Below are 15,868 nucleotides of genomic sequence, written 5' to 3' on the forward strand. Positions count from 1 at the left end.
TCCTGAATTTGAAGTCTGGCTGGCAATAAAAATTGAGAAAGTGCTTGTTTGGACACAGGATTACATTGCCATCTCACCAAACAAACAAACAAACAAGCATATCAAGAACTGAAAACCAAGCAAAAACCAAACAAAAAGGGTTTGTAGGACAGTTCATCCTGTTTACTGCAAAGCATTACCAACCACAATAGATTTGTGAATTTCTGAGAGCACACTGTCACCATGTGTTTCCATGTGACACTGCAGCTGTATGGCATAGTAGCAGGTTACCACACAGATGTTTATGGTCACTGATTTATTCTTTCAATGAACAGTTATTTAAAACACCTACCATGATCCCTAAAAAGCACAGTGATTCCCAGTCCCAAGCTTCCCTGGGGCTCTATGGGGTTTATAGCTCCATCCCTGAGGCAAGAAATAGGGACAATGGAAGCAGGCTGGTGGTAGACAGCTGAGTTGAAGAAAGATGCCCTGCTAACTGGGCAGCCACTGCTCAGCTCTAGAAAGTTCAAGGGAATGTGGGCCCAGAATTTACTTTTTTTAATCAGAGAAGCCAGAAATTCAAATTTTAGTGTGAAAATCTCTGATTTTTAAATGAACACAAATTCCAGTGTTTTTCTAAACACTATGAGCCAACAGTGCAGATCTGCAGGCTACCTTGGGCCCGCATCTTGCCATTTTGATCCTCTGGCTTGTACTTTATTTCTCTTCATAATTTTAGAGGGATCTCAGGGAGGATGCGGGTGACTGCTGACAGCTGTGGATGCAGTGGTGTGTGGAAACAGGAACAGCCCTCGTCTCACAGGCTTTTGGTCTCCCAGGGGACACAGACCTCAATAAAAAAAAATCCAGTAGTGAATGAATAGTTACAGATGGAGGGAGTGCTCCAAAGGTAATTAACTCCATCCTGTAAGAGCTTATGAAAAAGAAACTGACCTTAACTAGGCGGTCAGCAAAGACGTCCCTCCAGATAGAGGGACCTGCTTGTACAGTGGCCCTGTGACAACACTGAACAAGACTGGGAGAAGGCTGGTGTGGCTGGTGCAGAAAGCATGAGAGGGTCAAGTTGTACTAAGAAGCCAGGGAGGTCGGGGGGCAGGCACTGACCATGCAGGGCCTTGTTGGCCAAGCTAAGGGTTTGGATTCTGTCTTAACCCTCGGTACACCATAAGGACCACTAGACCCAATTTTAGTTTCTGAGTTGCTTTCTGGAGGAATTTTAATTATTTGTAGGGATTGATATTTCAATGACTTTTATTCTTCATTAAAGTTGTTCCAAGGAACCAAGAAAAAATTTCCTACCTACTATCTATCTACCTATCTATCTATCTATTCATCCATGTATCTAAAATCTATCATTCTATTTAGCAATTATCGTATGGGTCTATTGGATCTTTTTAGAGATCACAGCTACCTTTTAGTATCTAAGCAACCTTTGGGGATCTTTTTCTGTGTGTTATAATATTTTGCTATTTTATCATTCTATAAATTACTTCATTATTAATAATTCCAATCTGGGCTTAAGAAATAGCAAGATAACAGGAAAACAGAAGAAGGATGGAATGCATAAATCAATGAAGTAATAATGAAATAAATCATCACTATTACATCACCCTTCAGTTTTCTCATTGCATTGCCAAAGTACTGCATCATCTCTCAAAAAGGTATAAAAGAAGTCTGGAGAAACCATCTTCGTAGGGCAGTTTTAGTTTTGTTTTTTAAATTAAACTTTTATTTTGAGATAATTTTAAATTAACATGCTGTTGTAAGAAATAATACAGAAAAATCCCAGGTACCCTTTCCCCATTTTCTCCCTATGGTAACATCTTGCAAACCTATTGTACAATATATGAACAGGAAATTGGCATTGTAACAATACAGCAGTCTTACCCTTTTAGTTTTCATGGAACAAAGTTGAGAAGTCAGAACTTTAAATTTCCACCAGAATAGCAAAGATAAGAAAATTGACAGAGAAAGTTGCATCACAATTTTTGTTACGATTCTCTAGTTTGCAAATCTGAGCACACTGCTTAACATCTCTAAGCCTCAATTTCCTCATCTAAATGGGGACAAATGAGCTGACATAGATGGGGATGTCAGTACCTACCTCGCTAAGTTTCTGGAAGATTGAATGAGATAAAGCCTTTAGCACAGCGCCTGGCGAATATGAGATATTTGACCAAGCTCTGTCCTGCTCCACTTGACTGTACTCATTACTCTTCTGGCTGTTTCAGGGAGTGATCTGTCAGTTCAGGGGCAGAACGTGTGGTCCTGGAACAGTCTTGCCTCTGAGCTGCTTGGAATCCCACGTCCTGGAGACTGATCTCTGCGGGGAAACAGAAGCCCAACAGCATCATCTGAAGAGCTCCATTGTTAACAGGCAATGTGAGTGTTTATCAGGTCCTTTTCTTACAGTCTATGAGTGCAGGTCTACCGTCCTTTATCACATCCTTGGAGCCAGATGTGTTTCAGAATTTGGAATTCATAGGACACAACCCCCTGAGAGTCCTGAGAAGGAATTGGAGGCCCAGATGTTACTGAATCAGGTCTGGCTGCTCACCACTCAAAAATCAATACTCAAGAGAGAGACAAATGTTGGTAGAAAGGAAAGATGCTTTAAACCAGAATGCCAGCAATCTGGGGAGACGGTGGACTCAGGGTCCCCAAAAACCACCTCTGAAGAGTTTGTTCGAACATGAAAGTTTTAAAGGGAAAAAGGGAAGTAATCTTGAGGCAGGAGATAGATGGGGCCCAGGCTGAACAGCTGGACCCTGTCTCCTGTGGACAGATATTTCAAGATAAAGATAATGACAGGATCAAGGAGGATCTGAGCCCTGCTTTGAGACAAGATAAAGAGAGCACATATTTCTCATTCTTGAGGTCAAGGAGACCTCCCCTCACCCTACACATGTGCAGAAAGGTTCCTCAGGGGTCAGAGAAGGGAAGGGGACTCCAGGCCATAATACATTCTGTCAACTTCTGAGAGACCCTCACGCTGGAATCCATCTTGGCTACAAGATGTGTGTGCACACAGGGGATGACCCTGAGCCAGACCAAATATGGACTCAAAAGCCAGACAAAGCAAGATGATTGACCAGAGGAAACCCAGAAGAACTGCCCCGATATAAGTGATTTAATCCACCCCAAAAGCACGTGGCTCTTTTTCTGAGCCCACCTGTGTGTCTATCCACACATACATTTTTTCTCCTAATAAACACTTTACTTGTTTCGCTGCTTTCCATCTTTTTGCTGAATTCCTTCTTCAAAGCAGACAAAGAGCCAGCTACTAGTCCCTGGTGGTCTAGTGGCTAGGATTTGGCACTTTCATGGTCGCAGCCTGGGTTCAATCCCTGGTTGTGGAACTGAGATCCTGCTTCAAGCCACTGCAGGCCACCCGAGATCAATCTCAGTTAACCATTGAGATAAGGGGTCAGAGTCGTTGCCATCCCCTACTGTGTGCAGGCTTGTCAACTCCTCGTGATCTTCCTCTAGGTGTTATCTTGTTCACACAGTTTGGTCACAAGGTTTGTTTGTGAGATTACTGAAGGGGAAGGTAGGGAAGAGATCTGGTCATCTGTTAATTACTTATTCTTCATTTCTACTTCTTTGATCTGTGGAAAAACCAACAAGTTAGCCAGGTATTGTGTGATGAAAAGATTTGAAAGGTGTGCTCGGGCCAGAGATGAGTAGGGCATGGGGGTGCCTCGTTTAAAAGTTAGTCACAATATAGCTTTGCTAAAGTGACAAGGAAAGGGGCTTCCTGCTGAGGTTGGTTTCTGGCAAAATGCTGCTTGCACAGACACAGCAGGATTTCAGAATAAGTGTGGACTATAGCTGTGTGCCCCCCTTCCCCACCTGCTTTTGAATGGGATTTTCTGTAGTGACCATCCTACAGCTGTCTTGTTGTTGTCTGTTGGATGTGATGGGGGAGAGAGAAGGAAGCTGATTACTTGTCTCTTTAGTCAACAGCTCTCCAATACAAAGGACTCTTATTAAAGGAGCAGCACCCAGTGAATTGCACCCAATGAGAGTCTCATCTACGCCTGAACCTGATGTAGATGGTGAGATCAAGCTGATGCCATGATGGTTGAAGACAGGTTACTCATATGGACCAGTTTCCACCCAGGCCCTCCAGCAAGTTGCTCTGATAGGATGCACATCCCTCTGCAAAGAGACCTGCAGCTCAGCCTTCCAGGGCATGTGGCCCTTGCCTAAATTTCTCAGTTCCTCCTTGTTCACGTTCTCTCAGCCCTACAAGCAGTAGCTGCTTTCTGCAATTGCTACTGTAAGTAGATAGATTAGAGGGTCCCCAGAGAAAGAGAACCAGCATGGCTTTCTTGACGTAAGAGAACACACTTTTGGCCTAAGCTATTTTGAGTCCTAAGCCCGGCCTCAGTGCTTGCCCTTGAACAGGTCTCAGTAATTAATGATCTTAAGGGAACAAAGGAATGCAGGAACAGAAAAAAAACAGTCAAACAACAGTGTAGTGATAAAGCAGGGTCCTAGATCCTTCTCAAGGGATATCCATAATAATATATCTTTGAGTCCTGCTGGAACTCAGGCCCCCACCCAGGAGGAGGATGGAATGATGACGTTGACCCTCCTGACTTCAGTCCACTAAAGCTTGGACTCTGTCGACCTTTGCCCCAGTTCTATGCTGAATTCTCCTCTGCTCAAGCCCCCTCATGAATATGCATGTACCCTGAGCTTAAAACTTCCCCAGTTTTGCTGTTCACGGAGACACTGCTTTGGGAAAGATCTCTGGTGTTCTCCTTACTTGCCGTAAGTAATGATAAATCCTTCCTTCTCCTGATCTTTGGCTTGGTTGTGTCTATTGGCTCAACACCCACCAAGAGGCGAACCCAGTTTTTGGGTAACACTACTTGCATAGGACTGAGAACCCTTAAAAATAATCCCTTTTAGTAGTTTACCTCCTTTTAAGATCTAGTGTTTCTTCACATTTAATTTCCCTATTCAAATTACTTGTATGGTTTCTATCTCCTAATAACTTCTATCTCATAATTAAAATATGTTTTTTATTATACAATGTAGTTAACTCTGCCAACTGATTGTAGGATCCGGAACAAAGAAAGAATACATTGTTTCCAGTAAAGTAGGTAAAGTTTCTTGGGACTAGAACATGGGATTCTCATTGTTTCTGTAGTTACAGCATCCATCTGGCTGATGTCTAAAATAGTATCCACAATCCCTCTCTGGGTAGCCACTTAAAAGTGCTTCCACTCTACAAATTCCCAGAGGTGTGTAGACTGAAAAAAAACAAAAGCACAACCTAAAAGTCAAGAATTATGTTTTATTGGACAGACTTTTTGAGGACTTAAGCCTGGGAGACAGCCTCTCAGATAGCTCTGAGGAACTGCTCCGCAGAGCTAAGGAAGGGGCTAGGATGCATAGGCGTTTTTGCAACAAAACAGAGGTAGTTGGAACATCAAAAGATTACTGTTACTTAAAGAAAAACCAGACATCTCAAGTTTATTAGTTTAGTGCTTTTCTATGTATGGGAAGATGCAAGAGTCTGAGCTCATTGAAATCATTCCTTTGATATGCACCTCAGCTACCTGGGACCAGTATCCTGCTTTTCTCCATCCTGAATCCTCTCAGGGTGCACAGTCAAGGGTGGCTGCAGTGGCTTCTGGCTTGAGGCTTGATGGCTGCAACATCCTTTGTTTACTGATATGGCAGCCTACCTTCTTCGTCCACAGGTGAAATGTGTAATGATATCAAATTAAGGAAGTTTATACTTTTCTGATGATCTCAATCTGGTTTATTAAGTAGAAACTGAAAATATGATTGTCTCCCCCGTTTTCCAAAGAAATTATGTTTTGCTATAGCAGATATTCCTATTATCCAATAGGTCGCAGTTGTGTTGGTTTATACACAATTTTTCCTAGGCATGGGGGGGACAGGTAATATGAGCAGAATTTAAAACATCAGCAGGAAACAAAAGGCAAAGCTCTCAGATGGCTACCACCCAGCCAGGAGCCTTTTCAGCTCCATTTTAAACAAATTGACACTGAACAGCAGGATTTACACACTACTCGGTGGGGTGTACCTCTTCCTGTGCTGGCCCTAAGTAAGAGAAGCCACTGGCTCAGCGAGAACGGAGAGTCCACCTGCTTGTCTCAGAATGCCATCCAGGATTCCCACATGGTGTTTGCGTGCATTTACAAATATCCTCTGAGGCAGTCTCTAGACATCCAGGGAAACCTGCCAAGATGATTATTTCAAGGTAACAATGATCTCTTTTGTTAGGGCTTTGGTGACAAAGTTGTTTATGTTCTGAGTGACCTACTCACAGGCCTGTGTTTCCCCATAAGCCTTCAGTGCTTAATTTTGCAGAATACCATGTTTGCCAGAAACATGTATCATGTCTAGAAGGAATGCATACTACAGAGTATTAGAAGTAACAAATTTTATAACAAATGCTGGAGAGGGTGTGGAGAACAGGGAACCCTCCTACACTGTTGGTGGGAATGTAAATTGGTGCAGCCGCTATGGAGAACAGTATGAAGGTTCCTCAAAAACTAAAAATAGAGTTGCCATATGATTCAGCAATCCCACTCCTGGGCATATATCTGGACAAAACTATAATTAAAAAAGATACGTGCACCCCTATGTTCATAGTGATAGGGACAGAGTAAAGGGACAAAATAGGTGATTTAATAGTTAATCCCACTAGGGGATTGTAAGTAAAGAAAAAAGTCTGGGAGTCCCCTATAAGTTAATGATCACACAAGAAAGCAGGTTTGCTTAACCACAAAACCAAGCAGGCTTGCTTAGCAACAAAACCATGCAACAGAAGCATGAGACATGTCCCAAAACAATAAAACAATGGTGGCATGAGACCCACATCCTGCCCAGTGAGCTCAGTAAGTTAATGATTCCTAGGGCACACTCCTCTGCGTGCACTAATGACAAAAGTGTAAGGAAAGGGTGACGTTATACTAAACCCTGAGATGATTTACCAGTTTTAGCATATGTTACCGCCTTTTTGCTCATTTCCATTGTGCCATGACAGACTGGGCTTGACCATGTAAGGACAAGAAAACTCCCCCACCTGATGTGGAGGAGGAGCTGATGATGGAAGCGTGACATCTACTCAAGACTGAGGAAGAAGGTGGTCTTTTCCCCCTCCCCTCTTTTCCTATGATTATAAAACTGTAGCTCACTAAGTTCTCGGGGCGTGGCACCCTCTTGCCCACCCCCTTGTACATCCCACAAGCATCCTGTTCTAATAAATCATTTCTTATCCATCACTTTGCCTCTTGCTGAATTCTTTCTGCACTGAGACAAAGGACTGGAACTCCTTAGAGGCCCCCTGAAACGCCACCTAGCAGTTTCAATAGCAACACTATTTACGATAGCCAAGACATGGAAGCAACCTAAATGTCCATCGACAGAGGAATGGATAAAGAAGATGTGGTACATATATACAATAGAATATTACTCAGCCATTAAAAAGAATGAAATAATGCCATTTGCAACAACATGGATGGACCCAGAGATTATCATACTGAGTGAAGTAAGTCAGAGAAAGAGAAATACCATGTGATATCATTTATATGTAGAATCTAAAATATGACACAAATGAACTTATCTACAAAACAGAAACAGACTCACAGACATAGAGAACAGACTTGTGGTTGCCAAGGGGTAGGGCATGTGGCAGAGGGATGGAGTGGGAGTTTGGGATTAGCAGATGCAAACTATTACATAGAGAATGGATAAAAAACAAGGTTCTACTGTATAGCACAGGCAACTGTATTCATTATCCTGTGATAAACCATAATGGAAAAGAATATGAAAAAGAATATGTGTGTGTATCTGTGTGTGTGTGTGTATATATATATATATATATATATATATATATATATATATGAAACTGAATCACTGCTGTATAGTAGAAATTAGCACAACATTGTAAATCAACTATACTTCAATAAAATAAAATTTTAAAAAGTAACAAATTTTATCAGTTTATTTCAGATTTTAACTATAGGATAATATAATTTTGAATTACATAATAGCAACACTGTACACTATGACTAATGTCAAAGTAGGACAAACCTAATGAGGACAAAGTTACCTGCCTTTGATATGTTAACAAAATTCTTCATGTCAGTGAGTCATCAGCTAGTTCCTGACTTACTGAGCATTTCCATTTTTTTCTCCCATCTCCCTGTGTCCTGGCGTGTCACATGGCTGTGGACTTTTACAAGGCTTTTCAGGAAGGAACTAGATAGTAGAGGAAAAAGTGCTCTCATTGGAGGTGGTGTTCCTTTAACATTTGTTGACTTGATTTTTTTAAAAGAACTGTCCAGAATTCACTCAATGTTTCTCCTGTAAAATGAAGGGGAAAGTATAGGCAGAGAAAAATGTTTTTTTCTTCTCACATTTAAACTTTCTGAGAAATCAAGTTTACTTCAAGGCCCAAACAAATATCCTTAGTATAAGAATTAATATATAAAATTCATATATATCTGCCACCATCTCACGGTTTAAGCTATTTCTAAAGGTTAAAAAACCATTTCTGTAAACAGTATTTTATCAACATCAGTTGAGCATTAATTGTATTCCAGATGCTATGCAAGGTGATAGGGGTACAATGTGGAAAACAGAGTCTCTACCCTGAAGGTGTAGTTTCACAGTTTTGTGGAAGAAGACAGACATTTAAGCAAACAGTTGTATCACAAAGTACCAAATGCGAGGCTAGAAGTATCCCATGCGAGCAAATGCACAGCAGAAATTATTGACTTAATGATGGGAAGAGGGTGAGTCAGGGAACGTTTTTCCAAATTGACATTTGAGCTGCAGAGGAGTCCACCTGGGGAGCAAGGAAGGGTTCTAAGTAGAGAGAACAGGACGTACAAATGTGCAGACGAGTTAAACAGCAGAACGAGCTAAGGTAATTTCAGAATGGACGGAGCCCTTGTGAACAGTGCAAATGAGAAGCAGCAGATGAGGCCAGTGGCAGGTATCGGATCACAGAAGGCCTCACATGGTATGTAAGGGAACTTGGACTTTGTTCTATGGAAGAAATAATAAACTAAAGAACAGACCCTCTTAACCTGGGGTCCATATACTGCTTCAGGAGTATTGTGAATACCATGAAATTAGATGCAAATTTTGTTGATAAACATTTTCCCTGAAAAATAGTCCATAATTTTTAAGATCCCCAAAGAGACCCATGACTACATCCTCCCACCAGGCAACATTAGGCTGCCCTCAGAGAACACTGGGTGGGGTATCCACGGAGGTAGTAATGTCATTGGTGACTCTGCCTGGTGACAACAACGTGTCGAGTGCCCAAATCTTCATGAGTCTGAGGAAACAAACTAAGGTTTGAGATCTGATAATGATCTCAAGGAGGGGTGTTCTACCTCACAGAAGTGAAAAAGAGAAGGGCTGGTGGGGTGAAGCTACCTAGTCAGAACCTCGGAAGGAAACAATCGTATTAATTCATGCTATAAATACAAATGCCATTTCCACTCTTTTCCTTTGCCACCAATGCTCCTCAATTTCTCTATTTTTGGCAGACCTCTCCTCTTTGGGACACTTGAAATACGCCTGGTCCAAACTGAGATGTGCTTCAGTATAAAACTTATACCAGACCTCAAAGACTTAGTACAAAAGAGACTGTAAAACATCTCATTATCTTTTATGTTGATTACATGTTGAAATGATATTTAAAATATATTGGATTCAATAAAATACATTTAAAAAATCAGTTTCACCTGTTTGGTTTCCTTTTTAAATATTTGTTCTATGGAACGACATTTCTACTAGAAAATTTAAAATTACACAGGTGGCTGATGAAAGAAATGTTCACACATTGAGGTATGGGGAAGTCATTCTGGCTTATACATGATTTAACTAGCGTTTTATGCTAACTAGAACAGCCTGTTTGTGGCCTATCAAACATACATTATACATCTGCTTTAATTTTTAAAGAAAAGTGTGCATTGACCAGAAGTAAAGAACGTCTATGTTAAAAATAAAGATTAAATGCCTCCCTTCCTGGGACTCCAGTGCTGGTCCTCCTTGGACGATAAGACTCCCTTCCCAGGTGCCAAGGCCACACTGACTTGCTATGTATGTGCTGGTCCGTTTTGTTTTTCAACATTGAAGGAATGTACTCCTGACTTGTTTGACCTTCTTTTTCTGACAAGGTATAAGACTGTGCTGAAAACCGTGCTTTTCTGGAGCGGTTCCTCAGAGTTATCTGAGAGGTTGTATTCCAGGCTGCAGTCCTCAGTTTGGCTCAAAGAAAACTCTTTTCTATTCCTATTATAGATTGGTTATTGATTATTTCCATCGACATGGCTAATATTATATTTCTGTTAGCAGCATTATCCTAAGACATTCCATTAGTGCATTTCAGACTGTAACATTTGCTTTTCAGGCAACGTCTTGGTGGTATTCTGTTCATATGTCCCATGTTGGGCTCTCAGGGAATCAGATGTTGAAATGGACAAAAAGGAGTCTTACTTGGAACGTTTGTGAAAGAGAATAGGAGGAAGAAAGATTGGGAAGGGGAGCCATCAGCTTGCCGTGTAGACCTGACAAAGTCTCTTCCAATCTAATGGGGACACCAAGCAAATACTGCTCTGGAGATGTGTCCCACTTTGGGCACAGATGGCCAGGCCTTGTATTGCTGCCTTGCTTGGTTATTGGTTGGGGGCTTTTCCAAGGAGAGCATGCCCTCCACTGAGAGCTGAAGCAAGTGTGACGGGGTTCACACCTGGAGGCTAGGGGCTAACCACACTTCTCAGCTGGGCACTGAGTTCTTTCTTGTCGTTCTGAGCAGAACATCTCTGTGTTCGCCAAATTATGGGTTTTTTTCTGTTTTGTTTTGTTTTTGTTTTTTTTAACATGAAACATGCACACACACATACACCTTGGAGAGTGGTATACAAAGAATATCCATAACCCCTTGGAAAGTGATATACTATAAATATACATGTATCACTTTCCAAGATCCCCTCCCTCAATTTCCAGGGATTGCTATAAGGGTCAATAGTCTGAACAATTTCATATAAAATTTAATAATAACCACTCTTTTGCTAGTATATCCAGCTCCAAATTACATATGCCCTAAGGACTCTAATTTGCTTAATCTTTAAAAAATTTAGTTATAATAATCACTTAAAGTGCACCAGTCTTTTGTGTATACCTCAATAAATTTTTACATTTGTGTGCACCCATTTAACTGCACCCAAATTAAAATAAAAAACATCTTCAACATCCTAGAAGACTCCATTGTGTCACCTCTTAGGCAGTATCTCCCTTCACTCCCAGAAATGACGACTATTCTAACTTGGTTCATTGTAGATTAGTTTTACCTGTTCTTTAATTTCATGCTGTTGGAGTCACGTAGTTATGTGCCCTTTTAGTCTGGTTTCTTTAACTCATCATTATATCTTTGAGATTTATCTATAATTTTGAATGTACAGTATCAATGGTTTATTGCTTTAAAACTACCATATGATATTCATTTGTTTAATGGCATAATTTATTAATCCATTTCATTCTTGTGGCTGTGCCGCGTGGCTTGTGGGATCTCATTTCCCCGACCAGCGATTGAACCCGGGCTCCGGCATTGAAAGCGCTGAGTCCTAACCACTGGACCACCAGAGAACTCCCATCTATTCCATTCTTGATGAACATTGGGTTGTTTCCAGTTTTGTGCTATTGTGAATAAAGTTGCTAGGTACATTTTCTACCTAGCTTTTAGTGGACACAAGCACTATTTCTCCTGGGTATATACCTGGGAAGGGAATTGCTGAATCAGAAGGAATGCATATGATCAGTTTTAAAAACATTTTTCCAAAGTGGTTGTAGTAATTTACATACCCACAAGCCACGTGTGAGTTCCAGTTGCTCCACATTCTCACCGACACTTCATATTGTCAGCCTATTAATTTTAGTCATTCCAGTGGCTTCTAATTTAGATTATTTAGTTCTCCTGATCTAGTCCAAGTGAGTGGGTAGCCAAGCCACCAACACTGTGGGGTATGGTTGATCTCTAGTTTTGCACACTTTTTCCTTTATCAACTTAACACCCACCTGGGATGGTTAAATGTGATTAAGGAGATGCTTAGCTCTTTTGTAAGAACTCTTGTTAGATCCCCTTTATCACCTAGTCTCTGTTCTGTGGCTTGCAAGAATTCAGGACTGGCAGACTGACAGAGAGTTCTAGAGCAAGGTCAGTGGGTATGCTTTTTCCAAGTCTAGAAAATTCTCTCATTAATGTAGATATTAGGAAACTGCCATTTTTTTTCTGTTCACATTAAGGTTTTGTTTATTGATGATAACTTTAAGTAAATCATTAGTATTTTATTTTATTTTTTACTGAAGTATAGTTGATTTACAATGTTGTGTTAGTTTCAGGTGTACAGCAAAGTGATCATATATATATATGTGTGTGTATATATATATGTGTGTGTGTGTGTGTGTGTGTGTGTGTGTGTGTGTGTGTGTGTATATATATATATATATATATATATATATATATTCTTTTTCAGACTCTTTTCCCTTATAGATTATTACAAGATATTGAGTATAGTTCCTTGTGCTATATGGTAGGTCCTTGTTGGTTATCTATTTTATACAAAGTAATGTGTATATGTTAATCCCAAAGGATAAATCAGGAGTTTGGGAAAACTGCCATTTTTGTAGCCTCATGAGAGGAGGGCTGTGTCTGTTCTTGCTCACCACTGCATCTCAGGGATCAGCATTTGCCTCCTCTCATTGCTGAGACACCCTAGAATGACAGGAAGGGTTAAAGAAAGCACAAACCAAGGGTTCAAACCCGGCAGGGTGTGAGCTTAATGTAGTCCACAGATGCCTGATGTCGGCTCATGGTATTTAGAAATAATTAGAATTAGTTGTTATCTAAAAACCAGGGATTTTCAAACCAACACTTGAATTTCTGGTTTTTCTTGGAAAAAACATTCTAGGCCCATATTCCCTTCTTGGAGCAACTGTCTAGGGCTGAGCCGTGCTGCCCCAGCTCTGTGGGACGTGCACTCTCTAACTCCCGTCCTCCAACCAGCATGCTTCTCACTGACATCCTTTGCCTGCGGGTGGGTGGAGCTAATGTGCCCTGAGAGTCCCAGGGAGGCTTCAGACTGGAAAACCCCTGCTTTGAGTCTATCCCACTGCGAGGTTCATGGCAGGTGGTCAATAAATGTTTATTAAATGGATAAACAAGGGACCCGAAGTCCTCCCCAGGGCAACACGCTGATACTCACATGTAGCTCTGCAAGGAGACACACAGTGGTGCTGTGCTCTCAGAAATCCACAAGCGCCTGCCATGCAAACAAAGTGACATCAGTCCTGATCTTCCTTACTGGCCAGACTGAATTCCATCTGCTGTGACAGTGCGCACGTAACCTCAATGATATACATATATCATAATTTTACATATATCCTGATGTATATGTCTTTATCTACACATACACACACATGCATATACAATACGGGAGTTTAAAATTAGAAGATACATAATTAGATATATATATATACATATATTTAAGTAACACATGTGATTAAAATATATATGATTTGTACATATAGAAGGATTATATAGTAGAATACACAGCTAAAATACCTTTAAAATTAGATGTATAATTAATATGTAATACCTACTAAAATATATAGTTAGGACATGTGAAATTAGGGCATAACTTTGGATACATATTTAATATTTACAAAAAATTAAGATGTATATAGAATTTTATATATTTAATATAACTAGAATACATAGTTATGTTGAACCATATGAAATTGCAAATAACTGAGTGTTTTGGCCTTCCAACATGGCAGTTTTATATAGTTGGACCTAACATTTTTCAAATGGACCAAAGTTATTATATCTGTTAGAAAACAAAACTTATCTGTGTTCTCGTTCACTAGAACCTTATCCCTCTAAATTTTTTTTTTTTTTTTTTTTTTTGGTCCACACAGTGTGGCATGTGGGATCTTAGTTCCCCAACCAGGGATTGAACCCTGGTCCACGCAGTGGAAGTGCAGAGTCCTAACCACTGGACTGCCAGGGAATTCCATCAGTTTCTAATTTTAATGTCCCCAATCTGTCAATGACATGAAAAATTGGTCCCTTATCAGAGTAAGGGAGCCAATATTACCAAGAAACCAAGGACAAACAGTTGGTTTTGCTTTTCACACGTGGGAAGTCATAGGCGGTGTTTGTGGGTAGGGAAGTTATTTCATTTTCCCATTGCATGGGAAGGGAAGGGGGTCACTGGGGTTGACAGTTTCTGTAAGAAGTCAGGGCCTGAGGCATCAGGGATGGGGTCTGAAAGGGGTATGGGAGCACCTTGGGGTGACTCACCTGCACGCAGGTAACTCATCAAAGCTCCATCTCCTTACAAGTGTGCGAGATGGTGAAGCTTGGTCAGACGCATCTCAGGATCAAAAGCAAAGTACCCTGAAGGGTCTTAGAAGAAGCAATTAGGAAGGAAAGACACTTCAAGGACACAGACCCACACGGCAGAGGCAGGACGGCAGGGAAGGAAATCAACTCACCCCATCTCGGCACCATCATCACAATGTGCTGAGTCCCTGAGTGCTGGAATTTCAAGGTCATGGGCCACGGTCAAGGGTCTTGGCTGGGAACAGACTTGAGTTTCCCATGCCTCCTTTCAAATCTAGAATGGTGCTTCTCTAAGTGTGGCCTCTGGGCCAGAAGAATCAGCATCACTTGGGAATCTGTCAGAAATGCACATCCCAGGTCCCTACCCAGACCCACAGAATCAGAAACCCTGGGGGTGGGCCCAGCAATCTGGGTATGAGCAGGCCCCCTCCTCCAGGTGATCCTGATTCAGCCCAAGTGTGGGAAGCGTGGCTCTCAGGTCTCATGGCCACCACCTCCCCACAGCCAGACCCAAGGAGTCACCGTCCTCCCCATGCCCAGGGCTCAGTGCTCCGGCCTCTAGCTGAGCCTGAGACATCCTCTCTTCCTCTCCTATTTGCTTTTATTCCACCTTTGGGACTTGACTCAAGCGTCCCTTCCTCTGGGACATGATGTGAGACTCTCCTGGGCTGATTTTGATGTTGCTCCTCTGGGCCTCCCAGTTCCTGACCAATCTCTTTCTTAGCAATTATTAGTTGGTGTTCAAACTGTGGGTGTGAGTCTTTCTCGTTCTACTAGGTAAACTGTTTTGTCCATTTCCTAAAACTCCCAGTGCCTGGCCCATGGAATTTTAAAAATGTGTTGTTTCTGGGCATATATCCAGAAAAAACTCTGATTTGAAAACATACTTGCACCCCAGTGTTTATAGCTGCACTATTTACAATAGCCAAGACATAGAAGCAACCTAAATGCCCATCGACAGATGAACAGATAAAGAAGATGTGTTATATACACAGTAGAATATTACTCAGCCATAAAAAAGCATGAAATACTGCCATTTGCAGCAACATGGATGGACTTAGACATTATCATACTAAGTGAAGTAAGTCAGAAAGAGAAAGACGAATACCATATGATATCACTTATATGTGCAATCTAAAATATGACACAAATGAACTTATCTATGAAACAGAAACAGACTCACAGACATAGAGAACAGACTTGTGGTTGCCAAGGGGGAGTGGGGTGGGGGAGGAATGGATTTGGAGTTTGGGATTAGCAGATGTAAACTATTATATATAGAATGGATAAACAACAATGTCGTACTGTACAGCACAGGGAAGTATATTCAATATCCTGTGATAAACCATAATGGAAAAAGAATATGAAAAAGAATATACATATATATGTATAACTGAATCACTTTGCTGTACAGAAGAAATTAACATAATATTGTAAATCAACTATACTTCAATA

This window comes from Balaenoptera physalus (assembly GCF_965194825.1).
Source record: "Balaenoptera physalus genome assembly, chromosome: 4".
Taxonomy (NCBI): domain Eukaryota; kingdom Metazoa; phylum Chordata; class Mammalia; order Artiodactyla; family Balaenopteridae; genus Balaenoptera; species Balaenoptera physalus.